The sequence below is a fragment of the Mus pahari genome, chromosome 5 (assembly GCF_900095145.1).
Source record: "Mus pahari chromosome 5, PAHARI_EIJ_v1.1, whole genome shotgun sequence".
NCBI lineage: Eukaryota > Metazoa > Chordata > Mammalia > Rodentia > Muridae > Mus > Mus pahari.
Genome location: NC_034594.1, coordinates 30,973,326 through 30,996,420, shown reverse-complemented (window position 1 = coordinate 30,996,420; position 23,095 = coordinate 30,973,326).

Sequence of the window (23,095 nt, the reverse complement as noted above, 5' to 3'; positions counted from 1 at the left end):
CAGTAAGACAAAGAGGGTGATTGGGTCACTCCTGGGTTTGAGTATCTACTTGGCTTGGGTTAGCTGACATTTTCGACATAGAACTTTTTTCTTTATGTAATGAGAACTGATTTTACTTTTTTTTTTTTTTTTTTTTTTTTTTTTAGCTGATCATGTTCTGTAAATAGATGCAGCACTGAGCCTGCATCTTTTTTCCCCTGGGCACAAATCATAGCTACATTTATACTGATGTCATATTTAATATATATGAATTCCATCTGATGTACCAGAGAAGCATAGCATTTTACAGCCATGCCAAATGTTAATCCACCAGAGGAGGTCCAAATGTGGCTGTGCCTTTGTGCCTCCTTCCTTCCTTCCTTCCTTCCTTCCTTCCTTCCTTCCTTCCTTCCTTCCTTCCTTCCTTCTTTCCTTCCTTCCTTTTTAAAATATTTATTTATTGTATGTAAGTACACTGTAGCTGTTTTCAGACACACCAGAAGAGGGCATCCAATCTCATTACAGATGGTTGTGAGCCACCATGTGGTTGTTGGGATTTGAACTCAGGACCTTCGGAAAAGCAGTCAGTGGTCTTCACCCCTGAGCCATCTCTCCAGTCCCCTTGTGTCTCATTTCTAGTGAGAGACTTCATTATCTTTTCTTTTCTTTTATTTAAATTTTTACTAGATATTTACTTTATTTACATTTCAAATGTTGTCCCCTTTCTGGTTTCTCCTCCGAAAACCCCCTTCCTTTTTTCCGTCCCCCTGCTCCCCAACCCACCCATACCTACTTCCTGGCCCTGGTGTTCCCCTACACTGGGGCATAGAACCTTCACAGGACCAAGGGCCTCTCCTCCCATTGAGGACCAATTAGGCCATCCTCTGCTACATATGCAGCTGGAGCCACGAGTCCCACCACGTGTACTCTTTGGTTTTTGATGTAGTCCCTGGGAACTCTGGGGTACTGGTTAGTTCATATTGTTGTTCCTCCTATGGGGCTGCTAACCCCTTCAGCTCCTTGGGTTCTTTCTCTAGCTCCTTCATTGGGGACCCTGTGTTCCAATAGTTGGCTGCGAGGATCCACCTTTGCCTTTGTCAGGCACTGGCGGAGCCTCTCAGGAGACAGCTATATCAGGCTCCTGTCAGCAAGCACTTGTTGGCATCTACAATAATGTCTGGGTTTGGTGATTGTATATGGGATGGATCCCCAGGTAGGGCAGGAGAGGCTTCATTTTTGAAATGATACTTATTACAAATAGGCAATTGTCTTGGCTTAAGGAAAAAAATAAACTAAGCTGAGCTGCTGCAGTTCCCACTGGATGGCAGAGGAGACTTTCATGTAGACTTCATTCAGAAAGGACAGATGTACTGTTCGTGTCATATTTTAAATAACAATTAAAAACTGTCTATTCTGAGGTAGAGGAGAAATGGAAATCTCCCCTAGGTTAGAGGAAAAATGGTTAGTAGCTGTTATTGGAGACTAGAGGTCTCCAGCTCGTGGGAGGGCAGGGTATTAAGACCTTGCTGTCTAACTGTTCAAAGAAGACAGGGTGTAAGGCTTTGGGGATGGCTGGGGTCTCAATCAGAAGGGTTCCTGACCTTCAAAACCTTTGACTTCTCATATGGATTAGGTCTCTCCCACGAAGACCACAGATATGCCCACCTGCATTAAGCCAGCAAGACTTGTTTTTAGTTTATATTTACCCAGTTATTTATATTAAATTGGCCATTAGGGTTTAAGATTATTATATGACAATGTGGGTTTAAAACTTGAACAAGATAGCACAATGATTCTCAGACTTTTCAGAATTCTGACTTTCTAGTTTGGTTGATCTTATTTTTCTGAAGCTTTTCTCTATCTTTTTCGATGTAAAAGTGCCACGTGGCAAGCATGCATAGTTTAAATTAATATAGATTTGCATTAACTTAAAACTTTGCAAACTTTCTTTTTCAAAGACATTTTAGGAATTGCAGAATCAAGGTGGCAATTAGCGACCAATATGAGCATGAATTTGCCCCCACTCTGATGACAATGCCCCCCCGTTCTAAGGGCTTTAAGGGAGGAACTTTCCCAGGAAGAATCTGTATTCCATGAATTCATTATGGAAGAATGCTTCTGGCCAAGCATAATCAACACAGATGTCTTAATATAAATAACAAAATGTTCTTTCAACACATTCAGGCCATCCTATGTTTAAATTCAGTTTGTAGCTAAGAATCAGGATGAGAAATGACATGAATTCAAATTTAATGTCAAAAGTTATTTGGTTGCCAGATGCCTGCAGATTGTTTGTTTGTTTGTTGTTTGTTTTTGCTTTATAATACACTCCATGTCTTCTCATATTGGTTTATTATGACAATACGGACTCATTTTCTAGGATGAAAGTATTTCTATTTCTCAAGAGGGAAGATTTCTTTTGGGAGAAAAATAAAGTTGTAAGAAAAAACGAGGAAAGAAGAAAGAGAAGTTATACAAATAAACAATTTCAAGGTGGTAATATAAACACCACTGCATTTAGTTTTTAATCTCCTCCAGTCTTCTTTCCATTTTTATTATCTTCTCCTCTTCCCCTCTCCCTTCTCTTCCCCTTCCCCTGTTTCTTTGAAGTAGCATCAATCTATTTCTTCTATTAAGCATTTTATTGGTGAATATTACTATCAGGATTCAAAACATAGTATTTCAAAACATGGTACATCAGCATATTGAACAATTTAAGCTTGAAGGAGAAAGAAAAGCCACAGAAGCAGGGAAGTCACTCCCTGACTCTCCTCCTTCTTCAGAAGAGGCCTCCATAAGATACGGGTCCTGCCCTGCTCCCAGATTAAAGGAATAAATATACAAAGGTGAAGAATCTAAACACATGAGCCTTGCTAAGTGGCTCCGTTTATCATCAGTAGGCCTTAATCACATGGCTGCCCACTCTTCATTAAATGTCAGCATATAAACATTTTCCCTTGATCTTGATGTCTTTATTTCTGAAAGTCTCTCATTGAGACAAAGGTTACACGAGATAAGTTTGTTGTGTTTTCTATTGTTAATCTGTTGTTTGTTACACAGTGCCAGCCATGAGCCTTATGATGAGTGAGAAAAGGCATTAGCTTTAATGAACAAACATTCCCTCATGGTCTTTAACTCTGCACTCCTTATTGCACAAACTGTATTATGGCCAAGCAACATTCTCTGAGTGATATGAGGTCACTGTTGCCCACAGACTAGTGATGTTAAGCTGAAAATTTTGTACCTGCTATGATATCATATGCTTTCTTGTTTTAATTTGGTTTTACTTTACAAGCTCAGTTTCAGACATACACTCTGACCTTGGATAAATTGATTAGCCTTTCTAGAGTCATTTCATTCCAAGATTCATCATTAAAGTGCTTTTCTTCTCTAAAATATAGTTGGTGGGTACATTCAACTCAGAGATTTTTATGAATGAGGCTGAAACATGTAATCCATTCATTTAGTCATTAATTAAGTGACCATGTTCTTGCTTTATGGAAGTAGGCTATCTAAGTAAGACATTTGTAAAATGGGCTAAAATATGAAATAAGCTTTGAGGACCAGGAGAGATTTCTGTTTCAGAAAAGACTAGACATCTTTGATTGTAGTAACCGTTTCTCCCCTAACTCCCTATGGGCACCTCCCAAAGACAAGGGTTTTCTACTTTAGTTCTTTTAAAAGGTGCAGAGTTGGCAGAGATGGCTATGTGCCCTTTCTGTGTCAAACTGCAATGCTGCCAGTTAAGATGAAAAGCGCCAATGTTTTGAGTTCTGGGGTTCCAGCTTGTGGTGCTCTTTTGAAAGTGCTTGAGTATTTACAAGGTGGTGGGAGGGGGCCTAGCTGGCAGAAGTGAACCATTCTGGATGGGTAATTGGAGATTATAGATGCCTCTGCTTCCAATCTATACTTTCTGCTTCCTGATCTACTTTGATATGGTAGCCTCAATGACACTCCTATCATGGAGCCACTCTACCATGCTATGAGGGCTCCCCCACAGCACATCCTCTACCATAGAACCACCCCACCATGCTATGAGGGCTCCCCACAGCATCTCCTCCACCATAGAACCACCCCATCATGCTATGAGGGCTCCCCACCGCTCATCCCCATCATGCTTCTCTACTACAGCGGACAGAAAAACTCTCTAGAAACCAAGAATCAAAATGAACCCCTTCTCTCTTAATTTGCTGTTATTTGCATTGTGCCTAGTAATCCAACCCGAAATTACTTAACTTGGGGGAAGTATCTTTATTTAGGACTCTACAGGGTTTTTCTTGGTGAAGATGCAAATAATTTCTGTCCAGTAGAATATATAATCCTATAGGCTATGATTTTATTATTATAGTAAAAATACCAACAGGTTTTGTGTCTAACCTAACATGAACATCCTTCAGTCTCTGTAGCTCATCACGTCTCCAAGGTCTCTGTGGCCCAATTTATCCTCCTTCTGGTCCCCTCAGTATGAGGAAAGTAAATTCTCGTAAGGGTCACAGCTGTAAGGTTTAGACAGTCTTGTCCTGCGGTTTTCCTTAGTTTTGCTGCCCCTATTCCCAGCACCTGAAGGGGCAGAGGGTTTGACAGAGCCCATTGTTCTTCGGATCTCCTCTTCTTCTGGGTTCTCCTCACTACTACAAAATATCTGTTGTAATGACTGAGTCTAATCACAACAGATTATTGGAATTTGACATTTGTAGTTCTGACCATTTTCCAGCCAGTTAATATATAGCCGTTTGCCGTTTTGCTGAGGAATGGATTTAGTTGCAGTCTTTGCAGTACTGAATGTGCTGGGATGACTAACAAAGAGGGAGGGGGCCAGAAACGGCCTTTGAATTTAAACGTGGCTGTGTTGTTCTATGCTCATTATCTTGCAAGCTAGCTCTCCTGAAGTGATAAAAACTTTGTGTGTGTGTGTGTGTGTGTGTGTGTGTAAAATAGGCTATAAAAGAAATCATCTGTGAGTGTTGCTAATGGTAGTAAAAAGAAAGTAAAAAGGGCTAAGGAGCAGTGATCCTGTGCCACAAGGCAGACAGTTTAGAGGCACAGAGCACACCATGAATTCCCAGTTAGTTCAGTAAAGAAGTGTGAAAAACACTTCTCTGTGCTAATACTCATTTACTTAATTAAAATAATATACATACTTCTAAGTTGAAAGGATTAAAAAATAGCATTGGTGTTTCACGGGTTTGAGGACAGACTGTATTGTCTGCACGGTGAGACAGGACAGAAAAAAGGTCACTGAGTTCAGGTTCAGAATGTAGGCGTTCGGGGGTCAGTGAGCTCTCCTACTGTTTGGCTATAAAACCCCGAGTTACTCCTGAAACTCCATAGTTTGTAAGGTCTAGGGAAATGATATTAATGAGTCATTAAATATTTAAACATGCTACATAGATCTATATGGTCAGGCTGGGTCAGTAGATATTAGGAAGGTTCCTGCTCTTAAAAAACTTTTGTTTTGCATTGTATGAACAGAATAGGGTAATAACAGGACCAGGGTGTGGATGTGGCATTCTGTTCCTGCGGTGTCTGGAGCTCCTGAGCACAAACCTGGTGCAAGCATTTGATGGGAGGGCAGCATGTCCCCAATTTTAAAGCCACAGCACTGCGGCAAGTCCGGCAAGTCCCCAGAGAATCTGTAAGACTAGCATTGCACCGGAAAGGTCTGAGAGAAGAATTGGCCAAGAACATGGAAAAACAGAGAAATGAGAGAGTGGGGCTCACTGCAGGCCTATTCATCTATACGTGTGAAGGAGGAACAGTGATCAGTTGTGCACAAAGCTGCTCACCAGGTGAGCAGAAGACTGGGTCCCTTGGGAGATAGTGTCTGTGTCATTCAGAAGGCTCTCAGTAGATGTTGGGGTAAATATCTGGCTAAACTGTTTTTTTTTTTTTTTTTGAAATTTAATTTTAATTTTTACTTTACATTCTGCTTACTGCTCCCTTCCTGGTCATCCCTCCCACAATCCTTCCCCCTCCCCCTCCCCCTCCCCTTCTTTTCTGAGTGGGTGGGGGGCACCCTGGGTATACCCCAACCTTGGCACTTCAAGTTTCTGAGAGGCTAGGTGCTTCCTATCCCAGTGAGGACAGACGAGGCAGGGCAGCTAGAAGAACACGCAGGCAATAACTTTTAGGGTAGCTTCCACTCCAGTTATTCAGGACTCACATAAAGACCAAGCTGTGCATCTGGTATGTATGTTCGGGGAGATCTAGGGCCAGCCTGTGTATGTTCTTCGGTTAGTGGTTCAGACTCTGAAAGCCCTAAGGATCCAGGTTAGTTGACTCGTTTGGTCTTCCTGTGGAGTTCTTATCCCCTCTGGGGCCCACCATCCATCCTGTTCTTCCGTAAGAGTCCCTGTAAGTTTAAATTTTTCTCAACCTTAATCTTAAAAATGGTTTTTTAAAATGCTTTAACCTCTCTTGTAGCCGCCATCCACCAGGGGTTATTAGCAAGAGAAAGGTGATTAGGATTCGGGGGAAGTGGATCTGTTTAGAAATTCTTCTTTGGAGCAAATCCCATTTGCTTTGTCAGTAAATTAGCACTTCAGTTTACAAGATTTAGTAGCAGCTTGATCCACTTGTAAATATACCAGCAGTCCAGTTCAGTAGCGTCAGGATAGCAAGCATGAAGAATCAACAGCGGTAGCTAGGCCTCAGCCATATCGGCTCAAGTCATCAGGAGCCAGTTCTTTCTAGTCCTTCTCTCAGTGAAGTGAAGAGCAGCAAAGAGGCAAGACCAAGAAGCGTTATAAAGCTAGCTATAATAGCAAGCCGCAATCACTGTCCATTGAGTCCCACTGATACTCCCTCTAAACATCACATGGCCTCCATGGGTCTTGCCTCACTCTGCGTCTGGCCTCAGCACATGAGTCTGTCTTAGCCAAACTCCCTATGAGTCTTCATCAGTGGATACCACTCTGCCAATCGGCGTCTTCGTCCTCATAGGCAAGCACTAAAGGAACCTGGAATGTTAAACACACAGGGTTATTTCTTCAGGGAGGCAAAAACAGACCTGTTATCTGCCCTGAAGCTGAGAGCTGATGTGTGGCTGGAGACCACACCAGAGACTCCTCCAAACCTATATGATAAGCTTGTTTTTCTCAGCCAGTCTAAGAATCTATGTTTATGGAATGTGTCACATCGTGCACTTTACAGAGAATTTTAATGTAGTCATGTCCAATCTTTACTTAGCTTGCTTTGTTCCTCAGAGAGATTTATCTATGTTTTGTGTGTGCATGAGATTGAGTTAATTATCACTAGAAAAGTCTTTTTTTTTTTTCTTTTTAGAATCCAATTTCTAAATATACCTAACATAAACTGCTTGGTGTAAGATTCTTGAAGTTTGAACGGGCACAGGCTCCTGAGCTGTGTTGATCTGAAATGCCATCTTGCTGCCTCAGGTTTGTCTCCCTGCAGGCCCGTGAAGGTTGCAGAGACTCTCGTATTGGTGGGAATGGACATTAATGTAGCCAGCATGAAGACTCCAGGAAAAACAGAACAATCAGACAAATAATAACAAAAACATGCCAACAACCCAAAATGCTTGCAAACATAGCGACCACATGTCCCAGCTATGCCAGTCCTACGGTTGAACCAAGAGAAGTCCAAGTCAGTATGTCACAGAGATATTTGCACATCCATGTGTGCAGAGCACCATTCACAACAGCTACAATATGGAGCCAGTCTAACATTTAAAAAGAAACCCATTGCTCTGTACAATGAGTATGTGATTTTTCTTTTTTTTTTATGGAAGGAAAATATGGGCACAGGATCTAGCTACCAAGATGACATCTAGTGATCCTTGCCTGGCATTCAGCTTCCTGCTAGTCCTTGGTTTACTGACTCATGGCTTAGACACAATGCTGCAGAAGTGAGGGTGTCCACCTTCTGAGGAAAAGTATTAAAAGTTTCTGTAGTTTCTACCTTGCTCTTTTAGATCAGTAGCTTTTGGTGAATCCAGTGCCAGGACAAGAAAACTGTCAAGATAACCTGTGGGGAGCGAGAGTGGTCCCCTCTCAACAGTCAACTCCAAAGTCTAGCCTATGGAAGAACTGTGCTGGAAAGGGATCCCTCACACTTAGTCAGAACTTCAGTGACCACAACCCTGTTGACAGCTGACTATCACCTCATGGGGGACTGCACGCCAAATCTACCCAGCTTCACTGAACCTCCAATTTCTAAGAAAGAAAGAGAGGAGGAGGAGGAAGAGAGAGAGAGAGAGAGAGAGAGAGAGAGAGAGAGAGAGAGAGAGAAAACCCTATGTGCTGTAATATACAAATGTATTTGTTTTAAGATATTAGTACTTGGGTTTTTTTGTTGTTGTTGTTTGTTTGTTTTTGGTTTTTCGAGACAGGGTTTTTCTGTGTAGCCCTGGCTATCCTGGAACTCACTCTGTAGACCAGGCTGGCCTTGAACTCAGAAATCTGCCTGCCTCTGCCTCCCAAGTGCTGGGATAAAAGACATGCACGCCACTACTGCCCAGCAGTACTTGGTATTATTTATTATGCAGCAAATAAGCTGTTAATGGCTGAAGAAAGTGACAAGTACAATAAGGGGTTTGCAAATGCTGTTCATGGATTTCGGAAGGCATAGGAGGAGGTGGTTTCAGGCCTGATGGAAGGAGAAGGTGACAGATCACTGTACATGGACCACTTTGTGGGAGGGTGGAATGTTAGTGTTGGGAAAGGCTTTGTGGTGGCTGGCCTTAAGCAAGACTCAATGGTACAATGAAATAGCTGTGAAGACCTAAGGAATGGCGAGGGAGTGGTATGTTTGATGAGGAACAGGAAAGAATTTCTTCACCTTTGATGACAGAGGTAGAAAGCCTAGAAATGGTGGCTTTAATTCTTGGTCCACTGCTGAACTTTAGATATTCCTGTTGCCATTTATATTCCACAATGGAAAACGTTGATCTCTGAAGAGTTTCTGCAATTGGTTTGAGGTTGTGTAGCTAAATAAGAATTTCATGTTGCCTTCTCTGTTGTAAGATTTGGTCTCATTGTGACTTTACCTGTAGACAGAAACATTTTGAAACAAACATGTTGAATTTTGGGGGGGGTATAATATCCAAGTTAGTTATCTAAGAAACAGATTTGTGCCACATAAGTTTAAATATCCCTTTAAAATCCCTGGCAGTATCCATGAACATAATGACTTAGAAAGGTCTAATACAGAGCCACTGTTATCTGATCAAAAAAAGCTCAAAAAGTCTAGTGAATTGAAAAAGAGATGGTAATTACAGGTACAAAACTGACTCTATATTATTGTTTTATTTCTTCTCTTCCCCCATCAGAAAGAACTTCTATTTGTGTCTGATACTCAGTATGTGCATCTAAACATTAGTGCTTGTTAAATGACTAGGGAAATGTGCCTTAGCCAAAGGAAAGAATTTTAGATGAAAACACCCAATGTAAAATGTTCAGCATAAGAGAGGGGCCAGCAGTGTTACTGAGGACATTCATCTTCATGGCACCGATTTCTCTGCATTGCTTTGCTGATCCATGCTCCAGGGCATCTTGTGTTCAGGGTCACTCTTCCACACCCTGTTTATTTTCTCCCCTCTAAGCCCTTTAGAAAAACTGAGAAGTTCAGGGTTCTGTCACCATACTAGATCATTTGGAAGCATAGAAATAACAATTTAAAAATCTAAAACAAATCCAGCAGTGTCTAGCTCCTCTTTCTTGTAGAGTCAACTGGCTTGGGATGGGACTCAAACATACTTTGGTGAAGTCCTCCAGGTGACTTTACTGTATAGGATTGACACATTACTAATTCCATAACATATTATTTTTGCTATAGAAATTTGAATGTTGAGAGATCTTTCCTGTACAAGAAAGGAATGCAGGTCTGACTAGTTATGTTTTGGACATCTGTGGGGAGGGACTTCCCCAGAAATCACCCTGTTTTAGCTACATGCACCAGAAGAACTGGTGGGTGCTCAGGAATTCCTGGGCATGGGTTATGAAGCTCCACAGGCAATCATGAGAGAGAAGAAAAGATCTTTAGTGGAGGAGGGAAAAAAGACATGAGAGAAGAAAGGATACCTGAGGAGGAGAAAGAATAGGATCAGGAGGATGTGGGAGACAGGCAAATGAGAATAAAATACGTGTGAAAGTTCCTTAATGATATTCATTACTCGCTGTGCTAATTTTAAAAACAAAGAAAAAGAAAAAAGAAAAGGAAAGTTGGCTGATGGGACAAGAGGAGCCTCACAGGTTTGTCAGATGTTACAAGCATTTTGATCTCATAGGAAGCTGGGCCATGAAAACTTCTCAACCATGGGCTAGTAGCACAAGTCAAAACTTTTTGATCAGCTTTTTTGAACTTGTGAGTTAAGGGATGGAGGAGACATGGACATGATAGGAAGGTTGTAGGTTGTAATTTAAGGATGAAAGCTTTATATTTTCCCATTCTAGCTCCCAAGTAATTGACACAAAGATCCATTAACACAAACCTTAAGCACTATGACTAGGAACATACTCATCTATTCCACTCCTCTCAGCTATTTACCTCGTCGCACAGGCCCCACGTTATCTGCAGTTTGAGTCTCATCCTGCCTTCCTCTGCCCCATGAGTGCCCTCATGGTAAATCTCTTTGTGATCTGCTCACCACGACTCCTCCTTCACCTTCTGCCTCATGCCCACCTCTTCCCTCCCTCTCTCGTTGTCCTTCTTCTCCTACCCTCTCCCTGGGACCCCTGGCTGGCCTCAGAAGTCCAGCCTTTCCCTATCTCCTCTGCCCAGTCATAGGCTGAATCAGCTCTTTGTCAAAAGGTGATGGAGAAGAATATTTACAAAATAGAGACAGGTGATGCTTCATAAAAACGACAACACCAAAGTCAGCCTGTACTCAACTCTTTTGAAGGTATAGAAATCAGCATTTGAGTAATAGAAAGATAACCTTTATACAGTATACAACAAGATCATCCCAACAGAGATGGCTGGGAACACATGTGTAGATCAAACATAAATATGTCTTACATACGTGGTGTACTTTTTTTTCTTTAAAAGAAAAGAATACTATATTACCACCGTGCATAAAACATGAAGTTTTCTTTTTAAACAGTATTTGAGTCACAGCCTCACAGTTCCTGATACTCTACTCTGTGAACACTTTTGTGTTTTCTCATTCAACAGAGACAAAAATGATTACCCTATGAGAACCTGCGCCCTTAAACAAATAGAGAAACCAGATCTTTCTGTTTAAAAATGATATCCTTATGGGTAACCTGGAGGAAAGAAACCCAGAGGCCTGAAGGGATGCATGGATGAGGAGGGTTTGTGGAGAATGATCCCACAGACTGACAAGATAGTCAGTTCTTTTCATAGTGGAGAAACCAGAGCTCATATGTGCTTTAAGGATATAAGTGTGGTGAAAAATAAAGTATTCTCATCCATGCTTCATGAAGGGTAGGCTCAACTCATTCTTAATTTAAAGGAGCATAAAAGAAGTTAGATCAAAGAGCCTATTTGGGACTTCTAGAATAGGTAGTGTATCCAACAAAACTATATCTCTGATTCAATAAAGAAGTGATTCTCTCTGTCATGAAAATTAATTGGAAGAGCTGTCCATTTTTAGTGGTCCCAAGAAGAAAGTGCAAATGATAAATGGCAGCCTTGACTTAAATGAATGAATATAATGGCTAACTGCTTTTCTTTGTCATGATTCACTGCTTCAAGCTGACCCCCGAATTGACTATGCATGGGCGGTTGGTAGATTCTCCACCAAACCATTAAGTGTAATGACAATGACCAACTGCTGTCTCTGACACTGGTTGTATATGGAAGGAATTTAGGAGCTGTAAAGACAAGGCAGTCAGGAAACAACTATAAAGACACAAGAAGGAATGTGTCAACACATTTAGCTGCTCAGTTATGCCAGCAAAATGGTGAGTGCCCTTTAGTTTGAGACTAGTTCTAATGTGGGCTGAAAGAAAAGGCCACCGTGAGATAGTGGTGCAATGAGTACCCGCCTTGAAGTCACATGCTTTGGCTCTGAATCTGTGCTGACATTTAAAATTTGTTGATCCTGAGCAAACTAAATAACCTCTCAGAGCCTCAATTTTCTCACCTGCAAACAGTAAATAACACGAATCTGTGCACTGTAACTTTTCTAAGTTTTGTGGGTTAAATGATCTCATATAATAAGTATTTCATAAATATGAGTCATCTTGAAGCCCGTCTGTTGTAATGACAACAGTCATCAGTGGTCTCATTCAGTTCAACACTGTGCTACTTATGTGAGCCTACGCAGCTTTACAGCCTCTGAGCTCTGAGCTTAAGCTTTCCAGAGATTCATTAGCAGTAAGTATTCATTCCATGGTTCTACAGTTATTATGTGACTTTAGGCTAATGGTAATTGTGGATACAATTCTATTGCTGTCCATAAAAAATAAACAATTTGGAAGAGAAGAAGCAGAAACTTATCTGGGTATGTTGGTTAAGGCTGTCAACTTAATAGAATCTAGAATTACTCGGGAAAGGCCACTGTCCATGCCTGTGTGACATTATCTTGATTGCACTAATTGAGGTTGGAATACCTGCCCATTATGTATGGCATCATTCCCCAGATGAGATCCTGAGGACTCTATGAGTGAGGATGGGAGGTGAGTATCATGCATGAGTTCATTGTTCTCAGCTTTCAGATTGTGGATGTAATCATATCCAGAGGCTTCAGGTTCCTGCCTCCTTGACTTCCCTATCATGACTGCCTCTGAACTGTGTGTCAGAATACACACTCTCTTCCCTTAAGTTGCTTGTTTTCAGAGTATTTTACCATAGTAGTGGGAAAAGAAACCAAGACATTGGGGTATGGTCAAGCCTACTATTAAGGTAAAAGTATTGACTTCCTGGAAGGTTGATAATGAAGAAGTTTGAAGCATTATGGAGAAGTAGAAGATACAAGAGTCGCTAGGATGGAATAGCTGCCTGAGATTTTTGTGAACAAGGCAGCAAAGGCACAATGTGAAGGCCATGAGCATCTCCCAGGTGCCGCAAGTTGCCAACTATGTGGAGGGAAATTCTGCCTCCCATCCTAGTAAAGCATAGCATAGGCGATTAAAATCTCAAGAGACACGAGAAGAATTTGTGTCAGAGGAAGCCATTCCAGCCCTAGCATCTCTAACTGTTTACAGAACACTCACTGTGGAGACTGTGGCATCTTCAGTGATTTTTGAAGTCTCAAGGGCCTTGTGTCTACTACTGTGTTACATGCCCACAAGATAGTTTTAGTTCCAAGCTTGTCAGTATTTGCATTTTTCTTTCTTGTTTTTAGGAACTCACATCCTTGCCTCAAGCAGTGCTTCACTGAATCCATCCCTGCACTTCCTCAATGTGTGTAGAAAATATGAAATTTCTGGTTTCATTCCTCTGCCTAGGAATCTAACAGTAATTGCTTCAACCTGCCTCCCCCAATCCTGTACATCTGGGGAGACAATACAGAGATTTTTATGGTCAACAATAAGCATCTTCTTCTCAGCTCCCCTGCAACCAAATAAAGAGGTAAACAACACTGCTTTGTCTTGGGACCACCATGCAAAGTCTGTGTATGACCACTTTGGATTTGAACGTCTTTGCATCTTGTACAGCTTCATACCACTCAACACGCCTGATCTGGGATTGTTCAAGGACAAAAAGCAAGAACAAGAAAGGTTTGCTTATTTTTGTTTGTTTCCTGCATTAACTCCAGTCTCATAACCTAGTTGTTTTCTTGGTGGAAGATCCTGGAAAGTGAGTGCTTCCTCAGGTGAAACTTAAGGAAAGTCAATATTACACAGTTTTCAAAGTTTAATAGGTGAAAGGAAAGAAAAGAAATAACACAGTGATGAGTTGTCTAACTCATTTGTTGGCTGTGGGCATTTTTTTTTTTTTTTGTCTTTTGTTTTGTTTTTAACCAAAGAAACACAAGGTCTGTTTGTATCCTTCATCTTCTAAGCATGGTAAGGGATTCTAAGCTGTAATGAAAGACTGAAGAAGATGCTGGCAAGGCTTAAGGCTATACTATAGTAGCAGGTCGGAGAGCTGGGCAAGTCAGATTAGAGCACAAACTCAGGCATCCCAGAGAGCATTCCTGTCTTGCCTCCACTCATTTATTTAGGAATGAAAAAGCTTCCCTAGAAAGTGCCAAAGATGAAGTCACCGAGCAACCATCTTTGTAATGACTGGGGAGACCACTAGTCGAGCCTGCTTAGAGGGTGTTTTGAATACATGTTGTGCAGAGGGACTGCCGAGAAGACAGGTACAGATATGAATTCCTTTGGCAAGGAGTCCTGAACATTCTGGATCCATAAAGCTAAAATACGGTAACCAACGAGCTTGATGAATCAGCGGCACGCACAAATGAAAGGTCACTATTGACTTAAGATATTGCAAATTGCAGCTGAGTCACCATTCCTTCAGTGACTGACAAAATTAAGATTAAGGAGGACAGAGTTCTTTGGAAAATAAGAAAACCTGAAAGATTCATTTGTTTTTAACATCTTTATTCCTGTAGGTTTACTTCGTATTTCTTTAATTGCTCAATCTTAAAATGAACTCAATTCTGATACATAATAACATTTTTAATATACAAGGTTAATTTTGAAATTTATGTATTTGACCAACTAACAAATTTCTTCTCTCATATGTACAGACCTGTGAAACAAACTTGGTGAACAGACCAATTAGAAGAGGTGTTGTTTCCACTAGTGCACCAGAGTTCCTGTTGCCTCTTTTGACCTCTAACTCTGTGCACATTTCTGCTTCTTGCATCATGGGTTTCAGATTTTTGTGCAGATTTTTCATGGTTCCCTGGATTTTTGCTTTTTAAATAGAGTCTCATGACACAATAGTTCTTGTAAAAGGAAAAAAAAAATTGGCCGCAAGAACTGCCTAGCAAAAGTAAGGGCATGCCTCCTGAATAAAGCTTGTTTTTAAAGCTTTGGCAACTCAGAGCCACACCCCACTGGTTCTCTTGGTGCCCTTTGCTGGCTGTGTATCTTGCTCTTCTGCCTGCTCATTCTTGTCATACCTGTCACTCTGATTCATCACACGCACTGAAACCTGACCTTTGCTTCTGACAAACTGAAAAAGAAAATTCCGGTGCATTATATAACGCCTTTAAAATTCCTGCATCCCTTTCCTGGGGTAGTTGGACCGATGCCAAAGAGGAGCCACTGTGAGTGAGACATGGTGCTCTCATCATGTATGTGGCTACAAAACTACACTTCGCCCAGCTTTATATTGTCTTTCCTAGAGAGTACCAGGTTTATTAGCAGCCCTGTTCTCCCCACTATGATCCGGCCTCTAGGTGGATGTATCTATTCCATTTCCTCAACTGCAACTTTCTGACCTGTTTGTGGAGGATGCCAGAACAGCATAAGGAAGGCCCTGGAAGTGAGCAGCAACATCCCATCTCTTGAAATTGGCAGAGAAAGATGGTGAATATGTAAATATTTTTAGCTGTCAAATAGACTTAGACTAAATATGATGTAGATTTAGAACTTAGACCTTGCATAGGAAGAACTGGTTGCTACCAATCCCTCCTAGTTCCAATGCTTCTTCCTCAATATTCCTTGTTTCATGCTTTCTCCTAAGCAGTCCTTGGGAGAAAGTACAAGCTTAGGGCTAGAGGCTGGCTGTAGGGTATTGACTAGCTCTTCAGAGGAAGAAGGCTCAGGCTCACTCCAGTGGTTTGTGGAAACAAGAAAACAGATGTTGACTACCATCCAAAGTAGAGGCCTAAGTATGGGACAACATTCTAGGCAAGGAATTCACAAGGAACCCATGATGGGGCAATGAGTCTGTGTCTTAGTCACTGTTCTATTGGTGTGAAGAGGCAGCATGAGCAAGGCAACTCTTGTAGAGAGGATGTAATTGGGGGCTGGCTTACAGTTTCAGATGTTTAGTCCGTTATCATCATGGCAGGGAGCATGGTGCCTTGAAGGCAGTGCTGGAGCAGTAGCAGAGAGAGAGACTCTGGGTATGGCATGAGCCTTTGAAATAGCAAAGCCCAACCCCAGGGACACAGTTCCTCCAACAAGGCCACACCTTTTGTCCTTCTAGTCCCTTTATATAGTGCAGCTCCCTGGTGACTAAGCATTAAGACATGGGAGCCTATGGGAACCATTCTTATTCAAACCATCGCGGTCTGCATCGTTATTTGAGGCAGGAAAGAGAGATTTATCAGATGCAGGAGACAGTGAGCACATTCATGTAGGGGAATATGGAGTCAACCACAAAGGAAGGTCTTTAAACTTCATCGAACCACAGTTTTTCCCTTAAGAAGTTTCCCCATGTTGCTTTTGTTGTTGTTATTTGTGAGCATGACGTCTGTCTGTCATTGTCAGAGTTTCACTGCTGTGAGGCATCACTATGACCAAGGCAATTCTTATAAAGGAAAACATTTAATTGGGGCCTGGTTTGCAATTTCAGAGGTTTAGTCTATTGTCACCATCTGCATGGCATCACGCAGGCAGGCGTGGTGCTGGAGGAGCCAAGAGTTCTACATCTTGATCCAAAGGTAGCCGGGAGGGAACTGTCTTCTTCAGGCAGGAGGAAGGTCTACATCACTCTGGCTAGACTTGATCATATGTAGGAGACCTTGAAGTCCCACCTTCTCAGTGACACCCTTCCTGCAACAAGAACAAGGCCACATCTATTACAACAAAGCCAAAAATCCTAATAGTGCCACTTCCCAAGAGCCAAGCATATTCAAACCACCACAGCTTCTTTTTTTTTTTTCCCTCACCCCCTAGGCTAAATAATTCTTAGGTTTGGTTTGCCTTTGTGGGAAATGTGATAACCTTTGGTCATTTCTCAATGTATATGGATCTTTATACACTACACATCCCCATGAGGTTGGCTATTTTTGCATTCATGAAAAGAGGCAAAGGCCCCCATGATGAATGTGGAGAAGGTGAAAGAATAACATCAGAATATTTTAAATGGCAAGTCTAACTTCGGTTTTCCTATTTTCTGTTGACTTGGAAAAAGATTCATTTAAATGAAATTAACTGTGATAATCTTGATTACTGTCTTTCTTTACTATAAGGTAAAGTCATATGACATATCATATTCCACAAAATTGATCAACCACCAAACAAGTTAATACACAAAAACTATAATGGAAAGCTATGCTTATTGGAGGGAAAATAGGAAATATGAAGAATACAAAGGATAGGTTTTTGATTAATTGTTATTTATTAACATGAACTTCTTTATCACTAGACTGCAGTGAGGTATCAGCAAATGAGGTTTGAGGGAAAGTCATGTTGGAGTGATCCCATACTGTGATCATTTATTCTGTAACTGGAAAATCAGAAGCCTGGAAACGTTCTATCAGAAATCAACAAAAGACTAAAATTTCCCCAAGAACATAAGTGACCAAGAATCATAATAACCCTTCACTATAGATCCCAGAATGGGCAGAGACACTTGGAGGCAAGACAATCGCATGGTTTCTTTTAGAGCATTGTGCTGTATTGAACACAAAATTTAGTAAATGGTTCATGAATTAACATTTATAAAGCATTTCACAAGGCATTCATTTAAAAACTGTATGCTGTGTTATTCATAAATATCAGTTTAGGGCATAGTTCTGTTTTATTATGGTTTCAACAAAGAAGAAAAATAACCTTTAGGGTAGAAAAATGTCTAATTACTTTCTAGTTCTGTTTTGAACTCATTCTACTGAAAAAGTAAGATATTCTAGAAAGTTATTTGATATAAGAATTGCAATAGCTGGTTTATTATTCACAGCACAATTTTTATTAAATACATTTTCCGTTTCATTATCATTTGAAAACTACTTAGCTTCAATCAAAATGAAAATGCCCACTTCTTCATCTTTATTCATGAATTCCTCATTCCAATGCCCTAGAAAGACAGAGGCTGTCTCTGTTTTCAAATGAAAAATTCTGGGTCACTCATTATATGTGAAAGATGGATGGATGTCCTGGAATCGAACACTGACACAGCTCTATGATAGGAGCTCTCACCTCTTGCATGGTGTCTCTGGCTCATCCTTCCCGATTTGGTGGTTCCTTTGTCAGTGCCATTTATTCTCCCAAACATCCCTGGGCCCTAAGCACACGGATCACTTGAGCTTTGAGAAATAGTTTTTTTCCCCTTAAGCATTATAATTAGGGAACCCTTATGTCCCCAAAACAGTTTTAGAAAATAATATTATTCTAAAAACAAAAATTCCTTCTAATAAATATGGATGGAAATGCAAAATGTCTAATAAATCCTGAGGAGACCCATATGTGGTTTGAAAACATATTTCCGTCCCAAACCATGCTTCCTGAACCTATATTTTCAAATAATTGAAGTCATATTAAAACACGCGAAAAGCTTAGTTCCATTTTAAAGGTCTATGTTATTAAAAATATTTATGTGTTTCCAGATGAGATATACATATTGTCTTTTAACACAGGAAGTCAACACTCTATTTTATAGACACCATCTGTTTTTGGTTGACCTCAATTTTCTGGATGACAGATTTTCTTCAAATATTTTAAGCCATAGCTAAATTTCATTTGGCAGAAATGTTTAGATTAGTTTATGAACAAGAAATCAGATGTTCTGAATCCAAACATGGAATTACATTTCAATAATGTTGAATTTACTTAGTATTTTAACAAAGTGCTTTGTAATTGTGTTGATACTCTTAGGATAAACTTCTTTAAAATTATACACATGTATATATGTGTGTGTGTGTGTGTGTGTGTGTGTATGTATATATGTATACACACATACACATCTTTCTTTCTTTCTTTCTTCCGTCCTCCCGTCCTTCCTTCCTTCCTTCCTTCCTTCCTTCCTTCCTTCCTTCCTTCCTTCCTTCCTTCCTTCCTTCCTTCATAGAGTGTGTGGAGAGTTAAGACTTCAGAAATTTCTGCCCATCATCAGCTGGCATACCAGAACATCATGGTGAAGGGCAGGCTGGAACAAATTTGCTCACCTCATGATGGCTGGGAGTCTATGAGAGAATTGAAGCAAGAGGCCAGGGTTCTAGTGCAATCTTCATGTAAATGATCTACTTTTCTTGAGATGAGTCATACTTCCTCATGTTTACAGCACCCCTCATGAATATTACCATCTGGGGACTCACTTCCTTGTTAACACATGAGCTTATGGAAACATTTTGACATCTAACTATAATAGTTAAATTTCAACAACTGGAGATATTCTCAATCAGTGGTCAAAGTTTTTACATGTGGTAAGAAACAGCTGGTAAAACCAGGGGTAGGCACATTCAAAGGAAACCCAGGTGCTGCAGAGGGTGCTGTCCTCAGGAAGCCCAAGGTAGGTGAAAATGTTAGTGGCCAGAAATGCCTCTGATCAGCAGCATATGTAGCAGTCACTTTGAGGTCAACCAATCTTTACTCTCGGGGATGCACAGTGTAGCAGTCAGGTAATGGGTACAGAGTAGAAGATTCCCCTCCCTCCTTTTCACACTCTTCCATTACTGGTCCTTGCTAACACTTGACCCAACTTCTCCTTTCTACATTTCCTTTGCCTCCTGGTTATTAGTCACAGCTAGTATGAATTTGGTAGCCTGAACCCATCATTTTGTTGTGTGCCTACAGTACTGTCTAATATAAAGCCAACTACACGGTTGCGGTCAACTTATTTGTGCTTGGAGATAACAAATAATAGATGATGAAGATGATCAGGACATTCCATCCCCAAATGAGTGCCATGTGTGACATAGAGGCGAGGGAAATGGCAGGTGTTTTTTAGGTGGTTTTTATTTTTGTCTTTTATAGAGATAGCCATGTGTGAGCACTTGGCTAGAACAAGCCTCAGCTGTCAGAAAAGATTGGAAGGCCAGGTGGGACATGCAAAGAGGTAATTAAAGAGTACCTGGAATAATGGCACGGTTAAGCCAGCAGAGCCAGATAGCTGGCACCCGTATGCAGTGGGGGAGAGAACTGGGTGAGGATTCTAAAGACTCAGGCTTTACACTCAGCTTAGTGTATGTACCCAGCGACCTGGCAGAGAAGGCCTCTGAGCTTTGCCCTTTAAACTGCCAAATGGGCACACGTTTGCTTGCATGGTAGGATTGTTGTACAGAGCAAACGGAGTAAATCATGGAACATTGTTTGGATCTAGAATCTGGGGAGAGCAAATGTCACTGTGCAGCTGCCAGTTGCCACTTTTGAGAAACTAGGAAGGACATTTTTCTTCAAGATAGCTAAGTCTCTAAACTTACAACTGATATGCTGGGAGTCAACAGAAGAAATGGTCAATTTACTAATGAAAATTTAAAAGAACCAACAAATCGGGAAACAATCCATTATGGCTTGGTGGTAAAAATTGTGCCTTACTGGCTTTTTTTTTTTTTTTTACCCCTTATAATTGAGGAACAGCCCCCCCCCCAACAGGAAAACCACAGGTGGGATCCTATATGATTGTTAAGCTATCAATGTAAACAGAGCCATTCAAAAGCCCTAGTGTTATTGATTGTGGGCCTAATGTGTGTGATTATCATCCATTAACTGGTAATAGGCTATACTGTATGTCCCATGTTACAAAATGATAATGGGATCAGCGTCAGCTGAAGGATTTCATAAAACATTGTTCAATTTCGTAGGATGGTTTTTACAAGTTGATTTGAACACACTGTAGACTCAAAAGCAGTGGGGTTTAAGCTCTTTGTAACCACTTCTCTGTGGTTGGTAGAACCGGAAGAGCTGAGTCATTTCCACAATGCCAATGTTTGGTACAAAACCTTTTCCATGTCTGGAGATTATCTATAGACTCAGAGGCCTGGAAAGCAGTGTTTTTAACCAATGCCTGCCCATCTAATCAATTGTAGAACCATGTGAAGAACTTGATAAACAGTCAAACCCCTCTCCTCTTGCAAGCTTCCTAAACAGAAGATCCAGAACAGAGCTCAGAATGTAAATCTTATCAAGTGCCTTAGGGGTTTTAACAAGTGTTAAGAGTTTAAGATTTGCAGAGAATATGATGTTATTCACTATATAATAAACATTTTTACTATAAATAAGTCTCAAAGGCACCCAAGAATCAATGGGCGTGTTCTTAGCTGCACCTCACAGCATTGGCGATATGGAATCCGATGTGGCTACCTCCTGTAGCTAGGCAGGAACCCCGGTGGAACGATAGGGACACCAACCCTCCTACAAAACTTTTGACACAAAAACGTGTCCTGTCTACAAGAAACGCAGGCACGGGGGATGGAGCAGAGACTGAGGGAACGGCCAACCAATCCCCAGCCCAGCTTGAGACCTAGCTCATGGGCAAGCACCAATCCCTGACACTATTCATGATACTCTGTTAGGGGCCATCCCCAACGCTGTTGCCTGTCTGTGGGGATGATTTGCTTTCTGGGCTGTCTTGTCTGTCTTCAGTGGGAGAGGATGCACCTAGCTTCCCAGACACTTGAAATGCCAGGGTGGGGGGATACCCAGGGAGCCCCCACCCGCTCAGAGGAAAAGAAGAAGGGAAATAAGGGGAAAGATTGTGGGAGGGGTGACAAGGAGGAGGTCAGTGAGCGGTATGTAAAGTAACTAAGAATAAGTAAGTAAGTAAATATGTCTCAAAGAATGAAGAATATCAATAAATACATAAAAGATTCTAAATATAGAGTACAGCTAGTATTAAGGACTGAAAGACAAATCAGTGAAGTTGAAAAAAACCTGGAAATGGTGAAAACAGAATGTGCTTCAATGGCAAAGGCAAGGAGACGAACCCCAGCGCTGTCCGAATAGCTCTGCCCCTGGATGCGTTGACAGGACTTCACAGGTTACCTGGAATTGCTAGATTACTAAGCCTAGTAGTTTGTAGGCTAGAGTTTATATTAGACCCTCCCAGAACATCTTAGAAAACATACTGATTTCCAAAGGATAATCCACTTGAACAAAAATTTCTGCAGCTGGACTCCAGGCATTGGTTTATAAACAAATGTCTCCAAGTAATTCTAGGCTGCAATGCAATATTGAAAAATCACCCTGTGGGTCAATGAAGAAGTGCAGGAGATGGAAAGGAAAAAGGGAGACCAGTGTGCATCCTACTCAGTAGTACCTGTGACAAAATAAAGCATAAGATTAAACCAGGAGACCCCATGAACAAAATTGCATAACTGTATTCAGTCAACTAGGTGGATTTTTTTTTTTTTTTCATTGAAACATTTTCTGAACTCTTCATCTTCAAATGCTTTTGATCTTCCCAAATTTAATGTTCTGGTTTCTTACGGTTACAGTTTAAAATATCTCAAAGATGGCCCTTCTACTTTGAGTTAATTATTTGATTGGCTGGGAGCCTAAGACCTGAGCTTTCCTGTGTTTTAACTCATTCTGTTGACCTGTCTGGAAGATTGTGCAGGTGAGCCATTCATTTTGTCTTTTACATGCTTGATGTTGGGATTAGGCACTTGAGGGACTGGCAGGTCACACTGAAAGTTTTGTAATCAGTAATTTGTCTATGTCTGTAGTGAAGCTGTCCTGTTCTCTCATTATTGGGCGATTGCTTGACTGGTTTACAAATTTACAGTCTGCATAGAAAATGGTCTAGGCACTTTACTGGACAGAGTGCAGCTTAAGAAGGTATCGTTCCTAGTTGGGCACACTGCAGCTCACAGGAAATTCAAGCATTCAGGGGGTGAAGCCAGAGAATTAATTGGAGGTCAGGAGGCTAGTCTGGGCCACAGAGTTCCAGGCCAACATGGGCTACTCACAGAGATCCTGTCTTCAGAAGAGTAAAAGAAAAAACACCCCCCCCCACACACACACAGCAAGAAACTGCTACAGGCTAGCAATCCCGGAAGTCACTCACTGTTTTTTCCCACCGTCCTTTTCTTCCTACACAAACACTTGCCACGCTTGGGGCAAGAATACGAACGAGTGGCTACTTACTATGTATGCCAATGTTTTGAAATTATAAAGCAAGTTTACAAACTGTTAAATAAAGTATGTTCCATCCTCCCACCTTGACAAATATGCTTTTAAGATGAGCCAGGAGCTGGGCTCAAATTTAGAATTCTCATGATCTTTAGAATTTTGAGCTACAAAAACTGGTCCTTTACTTCAGTCCTTCTTCTTCTTCTTCTTCTTCTTCTTCTTCTTCTTCTTCTTCTTCTTCTTCTTCTTCTTCTTCTTCTTCTTCTTCTTCTTCT